The sequence below is a fragment of the Coenobita brevimanus genome, chromosome 53 (assembly GCF_032717465.1).
Source record: "Coenobita brevimanus isolate Jiangsu-jjx chromosome 53, ASM3271746v2, whole genome shotgun sequence".
NCBI classification, from domain to species: Eukaryota; Metazoa; Arthropoda; class Malacostraca; order Decapoda; family Coenobitidae; genus Coenobita; species Coenobita brevimanus.
In genome coordinates this window covers 28422166-28450117 of record NC_137006.1, presented here as the reverse complement: position 1 = coordinate 28450117, position 27952 = coordinate 28422166, and the positions used below count along the sequence as shown (strand labels likewise).

The 27952-nt window shown below is 41.3% G+C and overlaps 1 protein-coding gene across 1 annotated transcript in view; it reads right to left on the bottom strand.

The window, feature by feature from the left end:
- The window catches only part of LOC145400781 (metabotropic glutamate receptor 6-like), a 351959-nt gene that overhangs the window by 264450 nt on the left and 59557 nt on the right, over positions 1-27952 (bottom strand). The window lies entirely within an intron of this gene.

Here is a 27952-nt window from a genome sequence, read left to right as displayed (position 1 = left end):
GTCAGGCATGTAGTATGGCTGGTATGAGGCAGGCAGGTCAAGTGTCAGGCAGGTCACAGCAAGTTGCAGCAGTTATAATGAAACAGCTCTAAGCCCTCCCTTTAACCTTTTACCAAGGAGTGATGGTACGTGGTGGAGACCATCATTCTCTCACTTCATGTAGTATGGTCTACTTCTTACATCTCCTTTACCTTCCCTTTTTTCTTGTGTCTTTGCGGCCTTCTTCCTATTTCTCCCATCTTTCCTTTTCTTTTTATTAATCATTCCATTTCGTGTGGCTCTAAACTGGCGGCAAATTTAGCTAGTTCCTGTAACCGATGAAATATTTACAACGATGGGCTGCAACCATGTAACCAAATAACTGGGTGATGTGGAACCTACAATGGTGCTCTTGTTAACCGGGTGGAGATGATAATGCAGCATCCATCCAAGATCCAAAACACTACTCTTCCCGGCCCCTCGCTGTGGCGAGGCTGTCAGCGACAGGAAAACGTTGGTTTACTGCAAGGCACGGCCCTACAACATCGGTTGCTTACGTGTGGCTGATGGATTTACTCGGACAGACAGATGGAAACACCAAACAACAACAAGAACTATGAAGGTGCATCGATGCATGTGTGTGTGTGTGTGTGTGTGTGTGTGTGTGTGTGTGTGTGTGTGTGTGTGTGTGTGTGTGTGTGTGTGTGTGTGTGTGTGTGTGTGCGTGCGTGCGTGCGTGCGCGCGCGCTATCGACAGCACAATTCCTGTTGCCTCTTCTGCACCTCACTTCATGGACTTTGGTAATTAGCCTCTAGAATTCGAAGGAAATGGCACTGAAAACACTGATATGTGGCCTAATAGGGCATCAGTGTCAGTCTACTGCAGATTCACCAGACTGTTTTTTCAGTGTAAACGGAAAAACGGCAGGGCTATTTTTGTCGATGGTAATTCCTAATCACTCCCACTTGAATTAGATTTCATTACTCAGATGAGGTATGACTAAAAACGGAAGCTTCTAAATACGTGGATGCCCTTTTGGAGCATATAACGATCATTTTTTCATAAGAGGTTGATTCTTCATCCTAGGGATTATGTTAGAATCACACCCACCTATGGAAATATTTATTGAGAAGATACAGCATTAGCAATTTGACGTGGATATATATCAACAAGGTTCAAGTCAGAGCATAATTATTGTGTCTTCTCATTAAGCAATATTTCTATATGCTGAGTACGTTGCTGCAGTTCTTCCACCTGATCAGTTTATCGGCACTGCGAATCAACATACGCCAAGGGACGTATTCCTTTAATCTTAAAACACTTCCTAGCACCTTTACCAACTTGCCTCATTATCATTACACTTTAGAAGCGTCTTGCATTTCATTTATATCTTCTTAACATCGCCACAGTCTACGCTAATGAATTGCAAGATTATGTCAATGTGATACAACCAAACAAAAATAGACTGATAAGAATGAAGTGTCAGGGATCCTCCGGCGTTCACGAGTGAATCTGCTAAGCATCAACGTAGTTTACGTAAAATATAAGAACTGTCTATGAGCAATACGCAGAATTAAACTATTAAGAAAACTAGGTGCTGGAAAGTGTTCTGCTCTGTACTAACATACGACCCTTAATCATTTTTTGTATGTTAAATGGTCTATCCTAAATGATGGTATAATTTGGACCAAAGAAAAAGTAATACATTTTAATGCGCCTTCTACAGGAAAAATGAAGGTTTCCAGAGATTCTCCCATGCCAGCAAGAATACGGCTTAAACTGTGGCACTGGAATGAAGCTGATGACCCGGACACCCTGCCCTGACTTTATGACAGCAACACAACAAAGTTACATGACGCTGCAGTGCAAAGTTGCAGGCCCACTTTCCTCCAACCTGCAACACCGCTAACATACTGACGCTTTAATTCATTTACTTTTTTATGTCCTCTGTTTACCTAAACCAAAGGATTTTGCTTTCACCTTAATTAGACAGATGCAGCCAAAGTTGATAATGCTGCAGAGCAAAGTTGTAGGGCTACAATATCCTTATTTTCAACATGACCAACACGTATGTTCTTTAAATTCATCACTTTTTTCATGTTATACTCTTGCTACTGCCAGACGATTTTCTTTCTATACGCAGAAGTAATGCAGAAGAAATCTACAGGACTAGCACTTTGCATCACTGGTAACACACTGTACATATTCTTTGGCAACTACAGCCCAAGGAACTTTTGTTATTTTTCATACTCTTGCCACACTATTTTATTCAGAACGATGACCGGTGTTTCAAATTACTCACGCTACCATTATACTTTTCTATATAAGTTAGTAAGAGTGTCGAATGTAGTAGTCTACTTATTTATCTATCTACCTATAAACAGGCGTCTTAACCCTATAAGGGGTGGCCACAAACAAATCGCCTCCATGTTGACCTGTCCCTTGCCATTTTGTTGCCCTCCCCCCAATTTAAACCCCCTCTCTCTCATATACCTCTGCATTCCATCCCTTCATCTCATCCTCGGTCTCCCCCTCCACCTTACATTTTTCTCATTAGCCTCTCATTCTCCGTCCTCTTCACATGGCCAAACCATCCCAATGTATTTTTTCTAACGCCTTCTGTCACACCCACATCCACACCACAACACTCAGTCACTTTCTTATTTGTCAGACTGTCTCTCCATGTAACTCTTCTCTGATATAACTCATTTCCAATGCTGCCACTCTTGACCTGTGTCCTTCCAACAAGGTCCAAGCATAGCTACCATACGTTAGAGTAGGTATCATTAAAAACTATCATGCAGTGTCTTTTTTTTACTTCCATGCTCACTTTCCTTCATCTTATCCCTGATTACAATGAACCAGCAACATTTCTTCCTTGTTCTTGTACGCTTTAAAGCACTTAATTCTGTAAACATCCATCCTTGCACATCACGCAACCCAAGTACTTAGCATGTACTCACATTTTCCATTTCCCCACGATCCTGCCTCACTGTGCATTCAGTGACTTCATTTTTCACGAAGACCGCAACTTTACTCACCCTTACATTCACCTTTAGATTCCTTTTCTTACATACTCTCCCAAACTCACTCACCAAGACTTACAGTTCCCCTTCGTCTTCATTTAACAATACAGTATCATCTGCAAACAACACAACAGTAAGTTCCTAAATGCTGCCCTCCCTCATTGGCGCTGTTTCAAAATCCATTGCCCTACCTTGCATCTCTTATAACTCCATCCTTATTCATATTGAACAACCATGCAGACATGACACATCCCTGTTCTAATGAAGCATGAAAGTATAAAAATTCACTCAGTTCACCATCCACATACTCTGCAGCCCTAGCGCTCTCATGCATACTCTTCACAGCATTCAACAGCATCTCATTTACTCCAGATGTTTTTAATATATTCCACACTCCTTGCTTATCCACTGTCAAATGCTTTTTCCAAATCCATGAAGGCAGCATACAACTTCTTTCCCTTCTCTAGAAACTTTCCACTAAATATCTAAGCATGAATATCCGATCTACACCATCTCTTCCCTTCCTGAAACCTTCCTGTTCTTCTCCATCCAAATCGTCTGTTACTTCCCTCACTCCGTCAACAAGTATCCTACCATATATATTTATTATTACACTAAGAAGACAAATGCCTCTGTGATTACCACACACCACCTTTTCCTCTTTTCGTTTCTACAGTGGAATAATTATTCCACACTTCCAATCCCCCGAGACTCAATCTTCCTCCCAGGTCAATCTGCACATCTTCCATATCCATTTTACTAATATTTCCTCCCTGTCCTTCAGCATTTCACCACACACTCCACCAATTCCTGGGCCTTTCCCCATTTTGGCTTCCTTCATTCCCTCCACTATTTCCATCCTATTCATCTCTTCCTTCCTTCACATCTCCCTCCGTCTCCCAACCATTCACCAGCCACTTTTATTCGCGTTACTTTGATTCCCTATGTTTAATAATTCCTTAAACCGTTCTGTCCGTCTGCTCACTCTTCTCCCATCACCACCAATTTTTATCTCTCATTCCCCTACTACATTCTTTAACACCCTGTCTTACTCTTTTAACCTCTTCCAGTACATTGTCTTACATTCCCTCCACTTTACACTCATATTCCTTCCAAAGTCCTCATCCACTCTCTTTTTACTCTCTCCCTTACTAATCTGTTCACCTCTCTCCTCTTCTCTACAGTACATTTAACTCTCTATTTCGTCTCTCAACTTCCTCCATGCCTCTGCTTGTCATCCACTCACTATATGCTTTCTTCACATGTACAGCAGCTTGTCTCACCTCTTCATTCCACCATGCTGTACCTTCCACCCCCTTTCGTCTTCTCTTCACACCACACACCTCCTCACATGCTGCAAAAATTTCTTCTGTGAATAGCTTGGAAGCATCTCTTTCAGCTGCTCCTAATCATATCTACCATATCTACCCAATCCCCCTCCACTATTCTCTTTCTCATATATTCTGCCTTTTATCATCTTCCGGCAACCTTTCTACCCTCTTTGTGTGGACTACTTATTCCTGCCCTTCTCTCCTCCTATTCATCCAGTGCATTTGTACCTGGAATCTCACCACTATTAAGCGGTGGTCAGAGTCTCCACACTCCCAACCTCTGTATGCTCTCCCATCCACGCATATATGATCTCATTCTCTCATCGATACACACAGTCAGTCATTGCCTTCCAATCATTCACCTCACTACCCACCCTTCTCATCATTTGCCGTGTACAGTATACCTGTCGATCACTTTGTGCCTAAAGAGGGTAGTGGCTATCACCAATCCCTTCCCAGCACAAATGTCCACCAAGGCACAACCATTCTCTTCCACTTCTACAGGCACACCCCACTCACCAACTACTCCATCAACCTTCACGTTCTCTGCTTTTCCATTTTTATATCCAATCGAAAATACTCTCTCACACCTCTGAGGTTTTCCATGTATACTTCCACATATGTCAAGAAACCTCTTTTACTCTGTTTGCACAATCTTCTGTAGGTTCATGTACACACACAGTTGCCGATGCTCGTATTCCTACTTTCAATTTTGTTCACACAAGCCGTCAACAAACAGATTTATATTACATTCTCCTTCCATGTCTTGCACACAATAATACATACACACTCGGTTGCCCTCGCATTCTCACCTACTCCCGCACATATACCTAATTCATACTACCACTCTCTCATACCTTCTCACCACTCCATTTGGTCTCATACAATCCACATATGTCCACTCTTGCATCCTCAAGCACCTGGGCAATCTCTCTTTCTTTCAGCTCATCAATTGTGTTCCTCACATTCCACGCTGCCCTCCTCATCGTGTCGTTTGTCCAGTCTTTGGTCGTCACCTGTAGGTCCATACCGGTCCGAGGCATTTTGTTTGTCATTTTAGCTATTTTTTTCCGGGGTGGGGCATTAATCCTCCGCCACCCCACTTGTTGATACGTATGGAACACGAATGGGTTGGTTATTTGGATACTACCCTGAGTATTAAATAATTAAATGGAAATATTGTACAGTAAATAATTTGACTTGTCACTCAATGTAAAGACACCTTGGAGTGTCCTACACTGAGTGAATGGATGATGGACATCCCCATCAACCTCTTTAGTTGTGAAGGAGCTAAAGAAGACCATAATTATCTTCTGGAAATCGAAAAGTTTCCCCTCTAAATAATGTGGTCGGGAGGTATCAAGAATAATTTATATGAAGACGTTATCGTACTTTGGGAGTTAAGGTGTGTAACTTCATTTGGTGGCAGCAACAGCGTCAACACCGTCTTTACGCCAGAAGAACCTGGGTATGAAAAATCTTAATACACTGCTTAGTAAGTTTATGAAGAGGTCCATGGTGGGATGAGCTGCCTTGATGGTGTGTGTCTGATAATTCCGTCCACTGCTTGCTTGGCTATACTAAGGTCTCTCAGCTTCCTCCCCATTCCACGAAAGGTGGAGGATGGGCTGCAGAAAAAGGCAACTCCAGCTTGTAGTCTACTGGATTCACATTCAGATGAGCCTGGGGCCACAGCTGCAACATGAACAGACTGGAGGACTTGAGTGGTGGTTGAAGGAGTGCTTAGTTTAATGGTTCTTTCTGGTTCTGTTATATTTAGCTGTGGTTCAGTCATATTGACACCAGTACTTCTCTGATAGTCCTGAGGTTAATATATTAACTGTGAATAGAAAGAATAAAATAAATATTACGTTGGTGAATTGGAAGTGCTGAAGAAAAAATATGACAAAACAAAATGATGACTGATAGTTAAATGCTGAATAAAATCCTATATTCCAGCTAACGCTTAACGAATATATTCAACAGAAAATGAGATATGGGAGCCTGAGAGTGTCAGTATCCTTTATAAATACGTCATCACCCAGCTTGGCACCGAGACTGAGTTCCGGCGCTGGCATTGACACGAGCCACTGGAGGAAGGTGAGGCGCGAGAGGCAAACTTCTCGCACAGGGGAAGTTCATTTCAGCAAAGCCCTCCAGGATTCTCAGGCGTCACCAAGAAAAGGGAGTGATTAGTTGGTGAATTAAACCAGCACAGTACAGGAGAGAGAGAGAGAGAGAGAGAGAGAGAGAGAGAGAGAGAGAGAGAGAGAGAGAGAGAGAGGCACTGTATGGATTTTTTTTTTTTTTTTTGTTCGACTCTGGATGGGTTTGTGGGTTCATTCCCAATATTCAGTCATCCTTCGTGCCACACACCTTCACAGATTGGTCAAGGAGGCTCACTTGTAATGATCTCAGCTACTCAGTCAGGGATTTGCTTGGTAACAAGCTGCGCTCTGGTAGTGAGGGTAGACCTTAGGCAGAACGCTGTGTAGAGGGACTTTTCAGCGAGTCTCTCCCACAACTCACCTGAGCTGCCCTCTTGGTTCGTCCCCCAGCACTAAGCTATATTCCCCTCAGCTTTGAGGCGGTAGCTGGATGATAAGTTAGAAGCACGGAATATATATATATGATAAGTTCCCAGTCTCCCATTAAAATGCTTTTTAACATTATTCCATATTTATGGGGCTGTCAAGACTGCATCTGACAGGTACGCTAGACCCAGCCACTGGAATCTGTATATGATGCTCATTATTTTAAAGACAAATGAAAAGACTTGATATCTATCTGTCTATCTATTTATTTATTTATTCATCTATCTATCAATCTATTTATCTACCTATATAAAATTATTTATAGTAATTTTGATGGGAACAAAGCAGGTATTTACAACGTCAGCTCCTTTGCTTCGAAGCGTCCTTACTGTTTTTAGAAAGAGGTGTTGAGATGAGGTTTGTTATACGAAGATCAGTCGTTACTGAGTAGGATTAAAAAAAAAAAAAAAGGCTTCGTGATCCTTTTGTCGAGACTAACCTAACACAGTATGCAGAGATAGATACACAGATAGATAGATAGGTAGAGACAGATAGGTAGACAGACAGATGGACAGATAAACAATAATGTTCAAAGTTGATTTCTGCTGTAAATACTCTGGTTATGAATGTCCACATGATTTGCATAATAATAATTTGGTTCATATTGTCCCTATCAGCAGGGTATGGCATACGTGAAGTTATTGCCTGACATGCAAAAACGATAATGCTGATTATGATTTTATTTATTTATTTATTTATTTATTGTTTGTGGCCACCCCAAACGGGATTGAGGCGTCTGGCAATAGATAGATAGATTTATTTATTTTAAGAGTTTTACTGTGACTTTTGTACCACCAGTAGAGAGGAATATTACATTACCGCTCTAAAATGTCGTTGGTATATTGACGAATGAATTACCATGAGGAAGCTTTAGGGCGGAGTGTGGAAGTGGTTAATATGAAGCTGTATTGTTGTATGGTGCTAATGGTGTGGTAGTATGGTGGAGTTTTTGGTGGAGTTGTGTGGTGTGGTAATGTGATATGTGGTGTGGTGGTGATGGTGGTGGTGTTAATGGTACTGTATGACGATGTGGTGATTGTGGTGGTGGTGATGGTCTAGCGTGACGCTGTGGTGATGGTGTAGTGGTGCCCGGTGTGTGGCTGGGATAGAGCTGGGACAAAATTTTGTGAACCAAAGTAATGAAGTAAGAATAAATCGCCTCAATTAAGAGTTAAATCATTCCTCCGGCCTAACTACACTGGGCATCAAACAAAGTGAAAGGGGTTACGAATCTATAATTAGAACTGAAAAGGGTATATTTTAGTATGATGCAGAGTGTGAAGAGGTGATAATAAATATGCTTTTATTTATCTAATCATTTTTATGTATTTATTTCAAGACTGATCTGATAACGCTGTGGAACTGAGATGTTTTAATATCTTGATGGGGGCTGAAAGTAGGACATTGAAAGTATAAGAAATTCTGTACCTCAGAGTATGTTCTGTAGCCTACATACATACAAAATCGAACTCGGGATATTACTGTGTGTGTGTGTGTGTGTGTGTGTGTGTGTGTGTGTCCCTCCACGGGAACCATCTTGTTGTGGCGGGGGGCTTGCTTGCCCTGTAAATCTGCTTGGGCATGCTACCGGGGAAGATCCCCCCTGGACTCAGCAGGAGGACAGGGTTACCCATGCTGTAAAGGCCATCAGTGAGGGGTCAGACGTAGTGTTCCCATGTCCACTGCCTTGTGGATTGCCCTTGATTGAGTCAAGGCAACACAAGTAAACCCCGAACGAAAAATCCTTGAGTGGAGTCCCACGGAAGGTGGAGCTCGACAGACAGAGCTCCCGGCAGATTCCTGCAACCCTACTCAGTAGATCGTTCATCTTCATGCCACTATCACATGCTGGGAAGGGCGTGTGATAATCCAAAAGATCCATTCATTGTGCAAGCCCACTGCTAAACTCACCTTCCATCTCATCTTTCACCAAAACAAAACATATATGGCTTCAAGTTATGGTGAAAGTGACCGGTCATGGACGTGGCTGGAAGTCACTAGCTCGAGTCCTGCATGCAGGCAGCATTGGCCTAGTGGTCACTGGCATGGCGGCATAGGAACAGGTCATGCCTTCGGTATCATCCACAACGGCTAAGCAGCCGGAAACGGATGCACAACTGCTTACTCCTGACTGGGAGGGGTTTAGAAAAGATAACCTAAACATTTGCTGCTCTGCACCACCTGGGCGGATAACCGTGTCTGTCAAGGCATCCCACATTGCGGTCGAAAAAAAAAGAATCCCTCTGACTCTTGGTACCTGGAATATACAAACCTTTCTTGATACTGACCATGACACAAGACCACGTTATAAAACTGCCCTTATTCCTCATGAACTGAGAAGATATAAAACTGACATTGCTGCCTTGTCTGAGACTCGTCTCTCAGGAGAGGGCAACCTTATACAAGCAGGAGAAAGATATACCTATTTCGGGAGCGGATGACCAGACAATGTAAGAAGAAACCATGGTGTTGGTTTTGCCATCCAAAGCAACCTTCTATGGAATATCCAAGAAACACCTATGGGTATATGAGACAGGCTGATGTGTTGATGCATACCACTCACTAAACGCCAATATGCAACATTTATCAGCGCCTATACCCCAGTGCTTGATTCTGAGGACACAGTCAAAGATTCCTTTTATGATTCTTTGAATGCTACCATTCGGTCAATACCACCTAATGATAAACTGATCCTGACAGGAGATTTTAATACAAGAGTACATACAAATAATTGCCTCTGGCAAGGCATTGTACAGTGCTATGGTGTCGGTAACATGAACAGCAATGCCCTTAGACTGCTTTCTTTATGATCAAAACAAGTCTGGTAATCACCAACACCATCAATCAACTTTAGAATAAACACAAGACCACATGGATGCACCCACCATCCAGACACTGGCACCTAATTGACCATGTCATTGTGAGGCAGCAAGTTCAGAGAGAAGTTATTATAACCCAAGTTACGGTATGAGAGGTGTTGTGCATTTAACAGACCATAACCTTATAGTCACCGAACTGCTGTTAGTCAAAATTATGCTCTGCAGACAATCCATCAAGACCTAAATTGTAGTAGCTAAAACGATGTGGCAACTTGTCTCTCTTTCCACAGCACTATTACAGACAAGTTCTCAGTACAAAACACTTGACCCAAGCATCAATGAAACAAAACCTAGATGCGGAATGGCTAATCATCAAGACACTGCTCGAAAACACACACACACACACACACACACACACACACACATATATATATATGGAGCCTCTGTGGTACAGTGGTAGAGTATGCGTTTCATACACGGGTGGGCCAGGGTTCGCGCCCTGCCAGGGTAATAAACTTTGGGAGTGTTCACCCGGCCACGTACTGCATTGGCGGACACAAGAGGTGCTGTGGTTGAACCAGTGTCGCTTACTGTAAAGTATGCTTGCACCCAGTCGGCTTGTGCGGGCCGATTACACTTGGTTCACAGACTACACACACATCCAAAGCCACTCCAACACTACAATTACACTTACAAGCACTTCTCACCCTACATAAAATCTCTACCAGAACCTAAGTCACTTGGTAGAGATACATTGGCTGTATCATCCCCACATCGGTCGGGATAGGCCGGTCCTGCAGTGGATACTCAAACGACTGATGATGATATATATATATATATATATTTATATATAGATATATATATATATATATATATATATATATATATATATATATATATATATATATATATATATATATATATATATATATATATATATATATATATATATATATATATATATATATATATATATATATATATCCCATTGGAGCCCAGTGTCCACAGTATTGGACAAAACTGGGAATATTCAAAACTTTATAAAGTAGGGAACCCTCTGGTAGGGACCTATGAGCTTCGCAACTATGAGCCAGTAGGCGGAGGGCGGTACACTTAGGACCCTCGCACAACAACTCTGGGATCCAATGAGATATATCCATCCATCCACCAATCTATATCTATATCTAGATCTATCTATCTATCTATCAATCTATCTTTATATCCATCTATCTATCTATCTATATATATATATATATATATATATATATATATCTATATATATATATATATATATATATATATATATATATATATCCATCTTTATATATATAAAACTGCAAACTGGCTCCCTCTGCCCAAATTACTTGACCTTTTGGGTAGCACCTCACGTACATATATATATATATATATATATATATATATATATATATATATATGAAGCCTTTGTGGTACAGTGGTAAAGTGTGTGTTTTCGCACACTGAAGAACGAGGGTTCGCGCCCCGCCAGGGTAATAAACTTTGGAGAGCGTTCTTCTGGCCACGTACTGCTTGGCGGACATAAGGAGTGCCGTGTATGAACCAGTGTCGCATACTATAAAGTATGCTTGCACCCAGTCGGCTTGCGCAGGCCGATTACACTTGGTTCACAGACTACACACACATCCAAAGCCACTCCAACACTACAATTACACTTACAAGCACTTCTCACCCTCCATACAATCTCTACCAGACAGCCTAAGCTACTTGGTAGAGATACATTGGCTGTATCATCCCCACTTCGGTCGGGATAGGCCGATCCAGGAGTGGACACTCAAACGACTGATAAGATGTGATATACAGTATATATATATATATATATATATATATATATATATATATATATATATATATATATTTGTGGCAGGTGGGGAAGCTCACTATCCAATCACTCAATGTAGTGCTGTTGTCGGGTGTCCGCCTTTCCCTCTGCTCCATCCTAATTTCCATCCATCCTCTTCTGTCTTCCTTTCCTTCATTCTTTCCTCTTCCTTCTGCCTGTGGGTGACTCTACACTGAGTGACAAGCCAAATGGTTTCCTGTACACCAAGAAACCATTTACTACACTGGGTGGTAACCATATAATCAAATTTTGGCACTTGGTGGTTTAATGGTAATTATTGTGTTCCAATCGGATTGATCCGGTGAAGGTTTATACCCAAGGGGTGGTTGAGGTTGAGGTTGATTGCTCATGTAATGCCACTCAGGGATAAGTGAGGCTGGTCACTCTCATCTTAAATGCCGAGACCAACTGCTTAGCCCCGGGCTCCTACACTCCTCATGGGGCAATGTAGGATTGGATGATGGATATATATATATATATATATATATATATATATATATATATATATATATATATATATATATATATATATATATATATATATATATATACACACGAGGTGGTACCCAAAAGTTCCAGTAATTTGAACAGAGGGAGCCAACCGTTTGCAGTTTTGCCTTTTGCTGCTAGGAAGGGTCAGCAGCACCCCTTGTGCGTCAGTTTGGCCCCGGCCATGTCTGTGAGCAGATGTTTTGTTGAGCTACGCTTGCTATTGTACCGTAGTGTGTATGTGATTTGGCGGTTTTGCAATGGTGGACCAATGGCTCAGCAATGTTAAGTCGATGTTGATCGTTTTCTTCAATATCCAACGGATTGTTCACAAGGATTTCGTCCCACCTGGTCAATCTGTCAGCGGAAAGTTTTACTGTGAAGTTTTGTGGCATCTGAGGGAGAACATCTGTCGCAAACATCCAGAACGGTGGAAGAACAAGGACTGGGTCCTGCATCATGACAATGTCCCCGTCCACACATCAATTTTTGTCCAGCAGCTCCTGGCTTCCACTAACACGGTAGTCATTCCCCACCCACCCTATTCGCCTGACCTTGCCCCTTGCGACTTTTTCCTGTTTCCCAAACGAAACTACGACTGAAAGGGCATCGATTTGACTCGATTGAGGAGATCCAGACAGAATCACAGAAGGCGCTCAAGACTATCACGTCTGAAGCCTTCCAGGGATGCATGGACTCGTGGAAAAAACGCTGGGACCACTGTATACATGCCCAAGGTGACTGCTTCGAAAATGACAGGAAGAACTAGGAGATTTGGTAACTTATTTTCGTACAATATTCAAATTACTGGAACTTTTGGGTAGCACCTCGTGTGTGTGTGTGTGTGTGTGTATATATATATATATATATATATATATATATATATATATTATATCCCCAGGTGTCGGATAAGGGAAGGCCTTACAGATATACAAGGTACTGTCTTGGACGGGACAGACCATGGGACCCCCTATAGATACATAGGGCTCTACTGAATGCAGTGAATAACGTGGCACAAAATTATCTCTTTTCAGAAACTATGTGGGAAGGAAGTAAGATTATTTGTCACAATCCCCTCAGCTAAACATGAATTCTACTGTTAATAACTTCGCGGGTGTTTCTGTTGGGTCATCATCTGTTAAAGGTCCAACTACACTGCCTCCTGTTCTTACGGGCAGTGTGCCACCGAGAGTGAGTAGGCACGGTCTCGGCAATTCAGAGATCTACACATACAATGTAAGAAGCCTCACAAAAGTTTACAAACTAGATACCTAAATAACTGACTTAGAGAACATTAGTTGGGATAGTGTAGGTCTGAGTGAGATTCACAGAACAGAAAAGTTAATTCAGGTCCAATTCAGAAACCACCTGTTTTACTACAGCGGAAGGCAAAAATGAAAGAGTTGGCAGTGTAGGATTTCTAGTTTACAGAAATCTTGCAGAGAACATGGTTAAAGTCAGCAGTGTATCTGGCAGAGTAGCATGGACTGTAATTAGACTAGGCAAAAGATATACCCTGAAGGCAAGACAAGTACATTCACCGACTTCTTAAAGCTCAGATGAAGAAACAGAAACGTTCTTTGATGACATCTCACAGATTATGGAAGAGGAAGGGACCAGATATACTATATACACGGGAAACATCGATGAAAAAGTTTGCAAATCAAAAACTGTTAATGCATGTATGGGAAAATTTGGAGTGGAAGAAAGGAATGGCAGAGGTGAAATGGTGGTAAATCTTACTGAAATGTATAAACATGGGAATAATAAACACATTGTTTCACAAAAGAACAGGGAGAAAATGAACTGGATATGTCGAAAAAGAGAAACAAAGAATGAAATCCACATTATTATAGCAGATAAGAGTAACATAATCATAAATATCACAATTATCAACAAAGTACTGTAAATATTGAAAGTGACTACAGAATGGTTGGTTGCACTGCTATATTCAATATCAGGAGTGAAAGAATGAAGCTGATAAAAAATAAATAGATATGCCTAACAGAAGTAGGCAAAAACAAAGCATCCTTTCACTTACAAATAATTAACAGATTTCTGGCTCTAAGTTGTGATGAGTGTTGGCACTGACACGTTGAATGATAGAACAACAAAAGTGCTAAGATATTCAGCAGAGGTAGTAGGAAAAGTTAAATAATTAATGACCCTGGAGCTCATGAAAAAATATAGGAGATGAGAGTAAAAACAAAGCGAAAAGAAACAGAATGAGTGGAATTAAATATGCTAATCAATAAGAAACAAAGAGAAGAAAAAAGAAAGAGAAACATGGATCAGATCAAAGAAACCATCAAAGGAGGAAAGACTGAAACAGATCCGAAGTAAAATGGCACTAGGAAGGAAACAAATTACCGAAAGACAAAAACGGTGAAGTCTTTAAATGCAGAGGTAGGATGATGAATGCTGACGACTTTTACAATGAACTGTAAGCATCAAAGACATTAGTACCAGTAGCTAACTTTGCAGATGACACTAGAGAAAACCCAGAGGTAACACCAGATGAAGTAAACATTTTTCTAATAAGTACAATATTAAAAAAAATAAATAAAATAAAATAAAGGAAGGCCCCAGGAGAAGATGGAATAATAGCAGCTTTACTGTCGGATGCAAGAGTAGAAGTACAGAACAGGCTCGCCTACTTATTTACTCAGTGTATAAAGACGAAGAAAATTTCCATAAAATAGTGCAATGCAATAGTAATTTTACTTTACAAAAACGGCGCTTCAACATATTTTAGTAACTATCGACTCTGAGATTATTACTAATTATTTACAAACTCTTCACTAAAATGCTTACAAAAGGAATAACAAAAAATCTGGAAGAAAGGCAACCACTTGAGCAGGCAGGATCCAGAAGCAGGTATTCGACCACTGAACATCTACACACAATGAATCAGCTTACTGAGAAAACTACGGAATATAATAAACCACTGTGCTTAGGTTTTGCTGATTACGAAAAGGCTTTCAACTCAGTCGAGCACATAGCAATAATAAACTTATTGAGAGAATAAGGAGTAAATGAGAACATTGTAAAACTGCTCGAAAACATGTATATATCGAGGGAACAGCTAGAGTTAAATTACATAAAAACTTGGAAAGAATTGTGACTGATAAGGGCGTGAGTCAGAGAGATACAGATTCACCAAAAATATTTAGAGCATGCCTAGAAAGAATTTCAGAAAGCTAGACTGGAAGAACAAAGTAATAAACGTTGATGGAGTTTGACCCAGCAAAGGAATTCTTGGAGCAGGTTGGGGGAGGCCTTTGTTCAGTAATGGATCTGCAATGGTTGTAGTTGAGGATGGTAAACATAAATACATAAATAAATGAATATATATATATATATATATATATATATATATATATATATATATATATATATATATATATATATATATATATATATATATATATATATATATATATATATATCATCAGCCATAACTAGTCCACTGCTGAACAAAGGCCTCCCCCAACCTTCTCAACGAATTCCTTGCCTGAGCCAACCTTTGCCACGTTTTCCCTGCAAATTTCTCTATCTCATTCCTCCACCTTCTGTCTGGCCTTTTTCTGCGAGGCTTACCATCTCTTGGTGTCCAGTCCGTCAGTCTCTTACTCCATCGGTCATCCCTTATTCTTGCTACATGGCCTGCCCACCTCCATTTCTCTTCTTTTGTAACTTCTATAATATCTTTGACTTTAGTCTGCTCTCTTACCCAAGTTGATAAGAAACAGGGAAGTGAGCATGGAAGTGAAAAAGTTACTACATGACAGTATTGTGATACCAACTCTAACGTACAGAAGTGAAGCTTGGACGTTGTTGGAAGGACACAAGTCAAGAGTGAGAGCAGTGGAAATGAGTTATTTAAGAGGAGCCTGTGGAGTCACATGGAGAGACAGGCTGACGAATGAGGATATAAAGGAGCGTTGTGGTGTGGATGTGGATATACAGGAAGCGTTATGAGGAACACACTGAGGTGGTTTGGCCATGTGGAGAGGATGGAGGGTGAAAGACTGACGAAGAGAGTGTATGTGGGTGAGGTGGAGGGGGGAAGAGGGAGGGGGAGGCCGAGGATGAGATGGAGGGATGGGGTGGAGAGGTATATGAGAGAGGGGGGTGTGAGTGTGGAGCAGGGCAGTGAAATGGCGGGGGACAGGGCGACTTGGAGGCGATTTGTTTGTGGCCACCCCAAACGGGATTGAGGCGTCTGGCAATAGATAGAGAGATAGTTCTGGATAAGGGCAAGCGATTGTACTTTGCTGAACTAAGGAACTTCCAGTTATAGGCATTTCAACTTGCAATTAACCCTTTTAGCACCGGTACCATTTATTATTATTATTAGTAGTAGTAGTAGTAATTATTATACTTGGAGCCGATCAATAAAAGAACTTGAAAAGTAAACTGGAAATTCCTCTCTTACAATGCAAAACAATGTTTTGATCCATTTGAACCCTACGACTTTTTCTCTTTTCATTTGTGTGATCTTCTGTCAGTTTTTGTTAAGATTTTTCGATGTGGAAGGATTAAGAAAATGCTTTAATGCACCCCTTCAGTAGAATATTTCCTTGTAGCAGAAAGGTTATACTGAAAATAATATCAAGCTGATTCAAATGATTTGCTAATAAACTCCATTATTCAACTAGCAAAAGTCTTCCACGGGAATAATTCACGAGTAAGTCCTCCACTGATTTTCGGTATCCTGAATGACTTTTTCTCCTGACGTAACTTGGAATATACAGATTAATTGTCTTGTGAACTCAGCTGGGGTATGGCGTGCTGCACTTTTTTTTTTTTTTTCCTATCGACCATTGGGGCCGGAGCCCCTGGTCATTAAGGCAAAAATATATATATGTATATACATTGACACATATATACATATATATACGAACATATGTATATACATACATATATATATATATATATATGTATATACATATATATATATATATATATATATATATATATACATACATACACACATCCATGCATATGAACATACACACTTTCATGCACACGCACGTATATATTTAATAATTTTTATTTTATTATTTTTTTGTATTTTTATTTTTATTATTTTTTATATTTTTTTTATATTTTTAACCTTATATTACTTATAAACTAAAATGCCTAATCTAAAGACCCTAAAACTAATCACCTAACAGACAAATCGCTAACCTATACTAAATCCTAAGAGACAAATAACTAGACCTACACTAATGATAAAAAAGCCTCGACCAAGAGATCACCATCGACTGCAGATATGTAATGCCTTTCTACATTACATACCTGCACTCATCACCTGGTGACTGTCAGTCGAGGCACAACCTAATATAGGGGACATCAATATATGAAAGGGAACCAGACGAGTCAGGAACATTTTCATATACGTCAGCTGTCGTCCCTAATTAGAATAACTTAAGCAAGATGGTATAATGTATTTACATAATATGTACAGAAAGTGAAGAACCTCACCCAGCAGACCACCATCGACTGCAAGTGCCCAATACCTCTCTATATTGCACACTTACATTCATCAGCTGGTGACTGTTAGTCGAGGAACGGAGTTTAATGTAGGGGACATCAATATTAGAAATAGATCAGTTGGTGGAGGAACTATTTCAAATACGTTAACTGTCAACCCTAATTAACAGTACAATATATACATATTTACAGTTGATAAAAACCATAACCATACAGTAAAAAAGTCACATCACTCTGATCAGTCCAATCTCTCTCAAGAAAGCCATCAATTTATCAGTCATAGCAATGTCCCCATCACCCAGGATGGTGAAAAGGGTGAAGGGGACGTCTACTGCGCCGCAGTGATTTATAAGTGAAGCACGTTCACGAATAAATCGCCGACAGTGCAGGACGATATGACTGATAGATAACACCGCATCACAGATGTCACAGTGCAGTGGGAATTGTCTTTCCATATATTGTTTCATCTGCGTTAATATAGTGACATTAAGCCGAAAGCAAGCCAACACTTTTTCCTCAAGACGACTGGGATGGTTGGCTGTGTCCCAGTCGCCCAGGTACGGCTTACAGGTTGGAATATTAAGTCTGGTCCACTGACCTTGCCACAGAAGATTTATTGATTTCTTTCCGAGAGAGAGACTCGACCGTAGATCACGAGGAACGTCCAAGTCTCCTCGAGCTCTACAGCCGACTTTGCAAGTAAGTCAGCCTGCTCATTGCCCTAGATACGACAATGACCAGGCACCCAGAGCAGAGTGAATGACTTGTTGCATGAATGCAACTTATTAACGATGCGGCCCTGGATCTCGTAAGAGTCCGTATTGCAAGATGCAATTGCCTGAAGGGCTGATTTTGAATCCGAAAATATGACAAATGAGTCATGCCTAGAATTGAGAGCATAGTCTATGGCTTTGTCAATAGCAAAAAGTTCGGAGGTAAACACAGATGTATGAGTTGGCAACTGATACCTGAGGGCACATTCAGTCGACAACACACTTGCACCCACACGTTCACTCGACTTGGAGCCGTCGGTGTACAAGTGGTGGGACCCCAAGTGACGAATGATGATGTTACGAAACAAGTGGTGGACCTCCGCCTCCGGCGCCTTGGCCTTTGGTGCTGGGAGCCATGTAACATCAAAGTAAAGCCAGGTGGCTCCCAAGGCGCTATATTTTTTAACACCAACTTGTCACAGTCACTGGGGTTCACATCAAGCTCCTGAGTCAGTAAGTAGAGGCGAACGGCAAGTGGCCGACGCACCCCCCGCAGGTGGTGGTATTGACGCAGGGGGGTACAGGCCACATTGCCGATATTACTTTTCCTATTTGTTCGTATGCCGTACGAAAAGGCCAGGTGGTCACAGCGAATACGGAAGGGAGGCACATTCGCCTCCACTTCCATACGAGCTACACGGGTACACCAGACGGCTCCAGGACACATTCGCAAACATTTATTGTGTAGCACATCCAATCCTTTCGGCGTGGCATCGGATGCCGGGCCATACACCTGTGTGCCATAGTCTAGATCAAAAGAGGGACTTATACACCATTAATAAAGATTTTCTGTCGGCATCCCATGTAGTACCCGCTAGGTACTTCAGGACATTTACTGGTTTATTGCAACGAGCAAGCAAAGTATTAACATGAATTTTAAAGTTCAAATGACGATCAAAATGAATTCCCAGAAACTTTACAGAATTTTGAAAAGGTCTATCTATCGATCTATACCTATCTATAGCCCGACGCCCTAATCCCGCAAAGGGTGGCCGCAGACAAAACGCCTCCAAGTCGCTCTGTCACCCACCATTTGACAACCCTCCCCCCAACTCACCCCTCCTCCCTCATATACCTCTCAACTCCATCCCTCCACCTCATCCTCGGTCTACCCCTACCTCTCCCTCCCTCAACCTCACCTACGTACACCCTCTTAGTCAGTCTTTCATTCTCCACCTGATTATCCAAAGTTAAGCACAAATTAGGTACATTACGATTAGTGAAGACTACAGCAGCACACTTAGGGACGGAAAACTTAAATCCCCACTGCAAGGCCCATTAGTGGACGGAGTCAAGGGCTGCTTGAATCCGCCCAGCCGAAAATTGTGTATTATGGGAAGAGTGCCATATTGCACAATCGTCAGCGTAGAGCGAGTATTTAAGATTCCTCGGGATGGGAGCTGATGACAGAATATCATTGATCATAATACTAAATAAAGTAGGACTAAGCACACTTCCCTGCGGCACCCCGTTTTCCTGGATAAATATAGCCGATGTTACGTTACGGGGCAATTTGACAGAGAAAGTCCTGTCTCTTAAGAAATTTGAAATAAAAATAGGCAAATTTCCTCTTAAACCATAAGCATAGGGCTTCATTAGTATACCGTGTCACCATGTCATGTCATAGGCTATATGGATGTCCAAGAACACCCCTATCATAAATTCTTTATTGGCAAATGCCTCTGCAATACAATGCTCCAAATTCATTAAATGATCTAGTGAACTACTGTATTTACGGAAGCCACATTGTTGATCATTTAATAAATTCTTCGACTCTAAAACAAAAAGAAGCCTATTACTTACCATACGTTCCATGACCTTATAGAGACATGAAGTCAACACAATAGGACGAAATGAAGTGGGATTCATAAGACAACCAACCACTTTGGGTATCAGTATGACGTGCGCAAAGTGCCATGAGTTTTGGAACGTTCGAGATGCCCAAATCTCACTGTACAATGCTAACATCTTAATCACGTTGTCCAGATTACCCCGTGATGTCCTTTTACCTTACTCAGCTGCTGACTTTATGAAGGTCCCTTATTCGTACCTGTGCGGAGAACAGTTTTCATGCGAGGATCGGGGTGGCTCACTGCATCCAACAATGCTAAACGAAGTGGATTCATCAGTGACGTTACATTTTGTAGAATCTTCTATCTACATGGTCCTCCTTCCCCCCCAACCTCTCTCTCTCTCTCTCTCTCTCTCTCTCTCTCATTACTAGCACATATAAGCTCTCACTCTGCACCCTCCTCAGTTCAACCCCCATTGAACTCTTGTTCCCCTCAGACATATTTTCGCCCCAAGGACCCATTTCCCTCCATGGACCCAATTTTGCTCTTGGACCTCTTTCTCCCTCTGGGCCTATTTTCCTCATTGTCCTATCTTATCCATGGACCTATTTTCTCCATGACTCTTCTTCCCTCCATTAACCTACCATACCTTATATCTCCCATTGATATTTGTAATCCCATGTACCTAGCTTTCCCCGTGTAACTATTTTTCTTCTTGAACCCATTTATCACCATGGATCTAATTTCCCCCATGAACGTATTTCTCCCCACTGACCTACTTTTCCTTTATTTAACTATTCTTCCACATGGACCTGTTTCCTTCCCGTGTGGATATGCTGATTCCCATCCATCCATCCAACCATCCATCCATCATCCAGTCCTACGTTGCCTCACAAGGAGCATAGGAGCCCGGGACTAGGCAAGTTGGTCCTGACATTTAAAATAAGAGTGACCAGCCTCATTCATCCCTGAGTGGCATTACGTGAGCAATAAACCCCAACAACCCCTTAGATATAAACCTGCACCAGCTCAATCTGATTGGAGTGCCTTAATTACTCACTAAACCACCACGCACCATAATTTGGATATATGGTTACCACCCAGCGTAGTAAATAGTTTCCTGGTGCACAGGAAACATTTTGACTTGTCACTCAGCGTAGAGTCACCCATAAGCATAGGGAAGAGGAGGAAAGAATGAAGGAAAAAAAGTCAGAAGAGGGAGTGTACTGTATACTCACCCGTAGGCATAAGGAAGAGGAAAGAGTGAAGGAAAGAAAGACAGAAGAGGACGGAAGGAAAGAAGGAAGAGAGGAAAGGGCAGTTGTCTGAAGGCAGCACAACATCAAGTGAGTGAATGGTGAGAGCCCTCACCACACATAAACCTATTAACTCCCAGGAACCTATTTCCCTCATTGACCTTTTTTACACATTGTACCTCTGTTGCCACTTGGGACAACTTTCCCAAAAGGTTGCTTCTCCATGGACATGTCCCATATGGAGCTGTTCCAACCCCATGTACCCGTTCCCAGTGAACCTATTTTCCTCTATCCACCCAACCACCATCTCACACGCCTACCTACTCACCCAGCGTAGTAAGCTCGTTTCCTCCTTCGCGTTCCAGAAAAACACACATTTATTTACCACCCACTGCACCCACAAACCCACTTTCCTACCCACCCAGCCAACCACCCACCCATAAAATCGACGAACGCAACCCACCCATAACAAAAGCCAGCACGTCGACCCAGTCCACGTCACCCAACCACTGATCCACCCCGCCCACCTCATCCACCCCATAAAAAAAAAAAAAAAAAAAAAAAAACACTTACTCTGCCCCAGTACCATACCCATCTGCCACCCCACTCTCTCCACCTAGTCTTTTATCCACCCACCCCACTCACACCACCTACCCTGCCCTACCACCCCACCCCACACACTTTGTCCCCCTACTGCTCCCAGTGATCCCCCCCTTCTGCCTACCCCACCCAACCTGCCCACCCCACCCAACCTGCCCACCCCACCCAACCTGCCCTGTCTGTCAACCCACCTAGCTATTAACATACCAGACCCCTCCCCAACCACCCCACCCACTCAGCAAACAAGAAATCCACCCCGACCCACCCTCCCTACACACATACACACACACACACACACACACACACACACACACACACACACACACACACACACACACACACACCAACGGGCACAGCGAGACATAGCTAAATTCATAGTATGAACAAGCGCCTCGCAACCCTGCTAGACAACTAGCCATTTCCCCAAATGAGGGTCGTTTCTAAACCTCATTTTGGTTTGCCTGAAAACAGCTATTTATGCGTCAATGCAAGAGCAAATACTTTAACGCTGCGGAGATGCATGAAGCTCCACAGAAAAGCCCTGCCATTTTTTCTGTGCAATGTAACATCAATAGCAACAATTACTACTAAGCAAAATACCCCTTTACAATATTTCAGCCATGAAATTGAAATGGTCCAATGTGTGACCCACTTCCAAGTACCTTGCCAAGTTTCATCGAAATAATATTTCTAGTTTCGGCTGACACACACACACACACACACACACACACACACACACACACACACACACACACACACACACACACACACACACACACACACACACACACACTAGGGGAGGGGAGAGATTATAGAACATAGAAGAGCCTGCTGCCGAGCACTTGTCAAAGCAGAGCTCTCTGAACAATCTGTCTCGCTTCAGAACAAGTGCTTCTTGCCCAGACAGTGCCCTTAAACACTTGCCCAGATGAGAGCCTTTTGTGAATAGCTACCACCATCACTACTACCAGTAACACCGCCACAACTACCACCACCACCACCACCATCTGCATCATTGTTACAGCTACCACCATCACCATCATCATTATTACAGCTACAACCACCATCACAACCACCACCACCACCACCACCATCATCATCATCACAGCTATCACCACAAGTACCACCACCATCACAGCTACCATCACCACCATCATCATGAAAAGTACCATCACCACCACCACCGTCATTATCATCATCACCACCATCATCACCACCGCTACCACCACCATCCTCATCATTATGAAAAGTAGGCTACCATCATCACCTCCACCACCACCATCACTGACATCACACCTACCACCACCACAACCAACGCCACAGCTACCACAGGTTTGTGCTGGATAAAATCGTATTGTATCGTAGCATCAATGAAGCAACAGGGTTCGGAGCTGAGACATACAACCCTCCTGCCTGTCTGTCTGTCTCTAATGATGTATGAAATTCCATGGAAATGCTCCCCCGCCTCTGCAACGTGTGGCTACTGTAACAACAGTGGGGACAATTATTAGGGACCAAGAGAAAATATCTCTTGAAATGACATTATAACTGTCCAATTGGGACACAGTTCCAACCATGCTGTCAAGTTTTGTCATAATCATTTTCCCAATTTTGGCTGCACACACACACACACACACACACACACACACACACACACACACACACACACACACACACACACACACACACACACACACACATATGAAAAGATAGGACAACTATGCCATTTCCAGTGGATTTCAGTTTGGTAGTAATGGTTTGTTGTCATCGTTGATTAAGTCGCATCCAGTTGTGTCTCAGTTGGTAGGTGTAACTGGTCGTTGTAAATGAGAGGAATAGTTTGTTGTTGTTATGGTCGATTGAGTAGCATCCAGTTGAGTCCAAATTGGTAGGTATAATTGGTTTTGGTTGTTAGTCTTAATCCGCTACAGAGCCAGGGGGGATCCCTTGAGCACTCTCTGCCCGTCGATGGCCCTGGGATACTATGATATCCGTAGCAGAATCAAATATTTCTATTGTAGGACTATTTATATCTCCTTTCAGGTGTTTAAAGGAGTTATAGTGACGGTGATACGTTTTCTTTAATGTCTTACGTAATTCTGTTTTGAAAAATCCTTGACTGAGGAAATTTCTTATAATCTGTTGGATACTTGCGGTAAAGTTTTCCAAATTTGTACATGCTTTTGCGACCCATAGCAACTGAGACATGTATACAACACACGCTGGAACTCTAGGTATGTTTCCCGACAAATTTGGGTATGATACAGTTTCAAAATTATAATCATCTCTTTTATTATAGAGTTTTGTTGATATAACTTTGTTTTCTATTTTGATATTAATTTCCAAAAACCTTACTTGTCAGTGATCGGTGTTTTCTTTATTTAACCCCTCGTGGGCAAGGGGTTACCATGTTACACGGAAGGCCGATGGGGTCCCGGCGGATCCCAAACCTTTATGGTGTATTTCTGCCATAATCATAAAGTTATATCTATTAAACTTTGTACATATGTTGCCCAGGACACGGGCACGTGGAACCAACCCACCAAGTGTCCCTTTTTGTTTTTGTTTTTTTGTTATTATTTTAATAAAATTCTTTCATTTTTATCACAATTTTCTTAAAGTTTCAGTGTGGAAGTACTTATTCTACACTTATTTGAAAGTCTGATTGTCAGTATTCTTGGAACAGGTTCTCAAAATAATAAGTTCATGTGTAAAGTAAATTAGCATGATCATAAAATAAAACTATCCCTATAATGTTCAAATTTGGTACAACAATTTCTTGTTTTATCCTCTGATGAGCATCTGTATTACTACCACCACCTGCATTTTCAGAATTATCATCAGCATTCACAGGAGACTCAACACTACTCACACTAATTTCACTGCCCGATCGTTCAAGCACTTCAAAATCATCAGCGTCGGATACAGATAAATCACCATCTGAATAATTTTCTTCTTCTTGGTCACCTTCTGCTACCGTCATTGAGGTATTAAACTTTGCTACTGGTATTGACATTGTCCTAATGTTTATAATCTGAAATATCTGGAAAAAAATATAAAAAAAAAAATTAGTCACACGGAAGGCCAGGTGGGCCTGGCGGACCCCACTGACATTTATTGCAATGTCACTCCTTAATCATCCGAGATTTTTTGCTCAAATTTTATGAGGGTATGAAATAACCATCTACAATAAAAGTCATGAGAGGCCAGGCTGTGAAAGTAAAAAATGGCTTAATGGCAACATTTTAAAAACATGCTGGGGTCAGCAGGGACCCCAATTGCCCATGAAGGGTACTAGTGCTTCCGGAAATATTTCTTTTGTCTTGCATTCATTTTTCCATTATTGTTTAAGGATATCTGAACATCAATGAATCGTCTAGTTTTGTTAAATTTCTTCCCTACTGAATACTGAACTTCTGACATTCGTTCCATCCACTTGAATTCATAACTATATACGTATAGATTTGCCATGAATGGGGCTGGGTCTGTTCCCATGGGTATTCCTATGCACTGTTTGAAAACCATATTTCCACAAGTAAAAATGCAGTTTTCTACCAGGTAATTTGTCATATCTATTATCTGATCCTCTGAGAACGTCAAGTTTTTGCCATCTCTTTTATTTACCCAGTATCCTTCGTGTTCACCTACTGCGATCAAATTCTTATTCAATCCTTTAAAAGCAACTTGCACTGTCCATTCCAACTTCTTTTTTATATCCTCGTGTTCGATCTTCGTGTATAACGTTGAAACACACACACACACACACACACACACACACACACACACATATATATATATATATATATATATATATATATATATATATCTATATAAATATATATATATATATATATATATCTATCTATCTATCTATCTATATATATCTCTCTCTCTATCTATATATATATATATATATATATATATATATATATATATATATATATATATATATATATACAGGGTGTCCTTGGAGTTATTTCAAAAACTTTGAGAAATGACAGATGAGGGAATTCTAAGCAAAAAATGTTATATGAACATGTGTCCAAATCTCAACCGTTACGGAGCTACAATTACTGATGACCTTATGGGCGAAAATGGTCTTCATAATTCCCCCATTAGGTCATCAGTAACTGTATCTCCGTATCGGTTGGAATTTGGACACATGTTCATATAACATTTTTTCCTTAGAATTCCCTCCTCTATCATTTCCCAAAGTTTTTGACTTAACTCCCGGGACACCCTGTTTGCATTCTTTCGTCACTACATAGGTCATGCGGTCATGCAGTACCGTCTATCAGTGGCGATTATAGATTTTTATTCAGGAGAGGCAAAGATCCCCACATTTCCTCAGTATCTGTAATTAACCAATCATCCAGGAAGTGGTATGTTTATCTCCAGTTCCATCCATCAAGAGCTTTCAAGGTTGGCCATTGTATCACCAACCCGACTGCTACCCTCCATTATGTTGAATGCTAGACCTATGATCAGAGCACTGTCTAACTGACCTTTAGTGTTATCCCCTTGACCTTGGATATCAACCCCTTGAGAATGAGTACTAGCGTTTGGCCTTGTGATTCTATAATATAAGCCTAAGCATTTATATTCTGAATACCATGTTTCTTTTGCTTCACATGCTATGTGTTTTTTGGCTGTGTGAAAATCTAAATGCATCTCCCTTCTAAATCCTTTGTTGGGATAAAAGCAAATCGTTCCCGCTTTGATGCTGCAGCACTGCAACATGCAAATTTTAGGAGAGGAGGGTCACACAGCGAATACTTTCGAATAGCAATGTTTCCGACTCATCAAAATCCACATAGGATTTTGCCTGAAACACACGAAATTCGTCGAATTTGGAACTTGCCGTATATAGACTGATTATAATAACAGTATCATATTCAGATTATTAGTCTTGTCTATATGCCGGGTTTAATTCTAATCTTACCAAGACTGGGTTAATATTATGAGAGAACCCAAAGAACCCAACCCCTGCAAGACCATGGTTCTGTAGTAAGGCAAGCAGGCACTGTTTTACTTGTTTTTTAATTACCTCCGCAAAGAAGGCTATGTTTTATCTCACGTCGGTTTGTTTGTCTGTTTGTCTGTTAGCAGGATTACTGAAAATGAACAAATATACATGAAATTTTGTGAAGATTCGGGCCATGGGCCAAGGAAGAAATTATTAAATTTGGGGCCGGGGCCGGATCCGGAGTATCCCGCAAAATATCTCCAAAAGTTCTCAATGAATTTTAATGAAATTTTATGGAAAGGTGGACCATGGACCAAAAACAGAATTGATTAAGTTTGGGGGCGCATCCGGATCCTATATCCACGGATCCGGATCAGGGATTACTCAAACAGCTATTAACGGATTTTGATGAAATTTCGTAGATAAGTGGGCCATTGGCCAAGGAAGAATTAACTGAATTTTGCGACGGATCCGGATCTAGATCCGGAGTATCCAGCACAGTATCTCCAAAAGTTCTCAGTGAATTTCAATGAAATTTTGTGGAAAGGTAGGCCATAGACCAAGTAAAAATTGGCAAAATTTTGGGGACGCTCCGGATCCGGATTCGGATCCTATATCTATGGATCCGGATCAAGATCCTTTTTAATGGCAATGACACTGGCTGAGTTATGCGCTCTCTGAGCATTTTTTCATTGTTTACTTTGTCCCCTTTAATTTAATGTGCTTTATAACTTTGATTTACACGTTCGAAATCTCTTTCTACCTCATTTTACTTCACTCTACAATGCCATCCTTTACTGCGTAAAGCTACCTTCACTGACATAGTGTGCCCTCCTATCTTCATTGTGCTTCCTAGCTTTCTTTGGACTTTCCTAGATTCAGTTTCTTTTCTTGTCCCTTCTTTAATACCATACCATTGTATTTCTCAACATTTTTTTTTACCCATC